Genomic DNA, 2,059 nt, shown 5'->3' with positions numbered 1-2,059 from the left:
GTCGGCCGCTGCCGGCCACTCCACCAGTGGGTCCCCTGGAGGTGCTGCCCTGGTCGGTGGTGCCAGGGGTGGTGGGGACCCGTGGGCATTGTCAGGTCCTCACACGACATCGTCTCCCTCCCTCCTCTCCCTCCTGCCCTCGCGCGCTCCTTCCTCATCCAGAACCAGCGTGCGCCACGGACACGCTAGACATGGAGTCAGGCAGACGGAGGACGGGGAGCCCCGCCCCTGCTGTGCCCGTCACTCCCCCATCAGGAGGGGGTGGCTGCACTCACACCTACCTGTTGAATTTGGAAATAATGTCTCTCTCTCTCTCTCAACTTATTTATTTAATATTTCTTTACTGATTTCAGAGAGAGGACGGGAGAGGGAGAGAGAGAGAAACATCAATGATGGGAGAATCATGGATCGGCTGCCTCCTGCACACACCCCACTGGGGCCAGAGCCCACAACCCAGGCCTGTGCCCTGACCGGGAATTGAACCGTGACCTCCTGGGTCACAGGTCAATGCTCCACCCTGAGCCACGCCGGCCGGGCCCTCCTACTACATTTAGAGGAAACGAGAGGACTGGTCAAAACGCACCGCGCACAGTGCCCGTCCGTCCGTAGGGCTGTGACGGTCGGTTACTTTAAGATTGCAACTATATTGCCAGTGAAGAAGAAAGTTATGGAGTAAATGTTTTCTAAAGGTTTTTAAAAGAATGTTTTTTGACAAGGACATATCTGAAAGGGGGAAACACACCAATAACAGGTTATTGAAAAATGTCTTCATTATTTTTGTTAAAAAAAGAGATTAAAAATTCACATGAAATGACGGCTTATTGGCAAGTGAGGCCAGGCCATCTTCCAGCTCCACTCCCTCTCTCCTCACCAGTCTCCATCCCGCCTCCCGCCAGCCAGGGCCTGGAGCAGGGACGGGACCCCCAAGCTGGTCCTGCCCCTTTGATCCGAGGTGCACCATCCTCTCTCCAATTTCCAGCCCCCAGTCTGAGCTATGAATACGGAAAACATTGCCAGGCCCGGCCAGGAAGCTCAGTGGTTAAGCGCTGACCCCTGAACCAGGAGGTCACGGCTCAATTCCCGGTCAGGACACATGCCTGGGTTGCGGGCTCGATCCCCACGTGGGGTGTGCAGGAGGCAGCCGATCAATGATGCTCTCTCATCATTGATGCTTCTCTCTCTCTCTCCCCCTTCCTCCATGAAATCTATGAATATATTTGGACAAACAAACAAACAAAAAACATTGCCGAATGATGGAATAAGGACAGAATCCGTGCTGGGTCCTGTCCTCTGTACCTGGGCTGAGGGGCGAGGGCATGAGGTCACTTCTGCTGATCCCCAAAGCTATGCCACGCCACCCCCGCCAGCTACCCTACAGCCTCCAGAACCAAAGCTGCCCTACCTCCCTGCACACAACCCTTCCCAGCCCCTGCGAAGCGGACAACGCCCGTCCTTTCACCACCGCCGCCCCCCTCCCCTTGCAGCTCCTCCCACTGTGGCCCCTGCCTGTCCCCACCGCCCAGTCGGCCATCGTGGCCGCCGACAGCATGCCAGGGTGCCACCCCACCCCCTGGCCTGGCCTGTCTGTCCTGTGGCCCCGTCTCGTCTGTATAATTGGCCGCTGTCCCCGAGCCCACCCTGTGCCCTGCACCAGGTGTCGGACAGACAGAGGCCCTTCCTGAGCATCTGCGTGAGCACGAGAGGTCGAGAGCTGAGGGCACCGCACACTGGCTCCCGGGGGCCGCACCGAGGCCCGGGTGGAGGTGCCACAGCCAGCTCCTGGCTCCACGCGCCCTTCTCCGTGTAACTGACAGCCTGCGGAAACGCAAGGCTCCGGTCTGCCTCCAGCCAGGGTGTCCTCTACGGGGGGTGAGGGGTGGGCATCCCCGTCTCCCAGGCCCTGATGGTGGGGCCTCAGGCAAGCTGCTCGGGGCCTGTCTGGGTCCCTCCTCGGTGAAGGAGGGGAGTGGTGGGGCCTTCCTGCTGGGCAGTCCTGCATGTCAAGCGAGATCACGCACAGAAGGCGCTTTGCACGGTGCCTGCACCCGCGCACCTGCAC

General features: G+C 59.4%; 1 protein-coding gene across 1 annotated transcript in view; it reads right to left on the bottom strand.

Moving 5' to 3' along the window:
* Window positions 1-2,059, bottom strand: part of CARD11 (caspase recruitment domain family member 11) — a 54,748-nt gene that overhangs the window by 37,945 nt on the left and 14,744 nt on the right. The gene's annotated exons all lie outside the window — the stretch shown is intronic.

This window comes from Myotis davidii, unplaced genomic scaffold (assembly GCF_000327345.1).
Source record: "Myotis davidii unplaced genomic scaffold, ASM32734v1 scaffold399, whole genome shotgun sequence".
Taxonomy (NCBI): domain Eukaryota; kingdom Metazoa; phylum Chordata; class Mammalia; order Chiroptera; family Vespertilionidae; genus Myotis; species Myotis davidii.
Note: the sequence above shows the minus strand (reverse complement) of the source record. Positions and strands in the feature narration are given on the sequence as shown.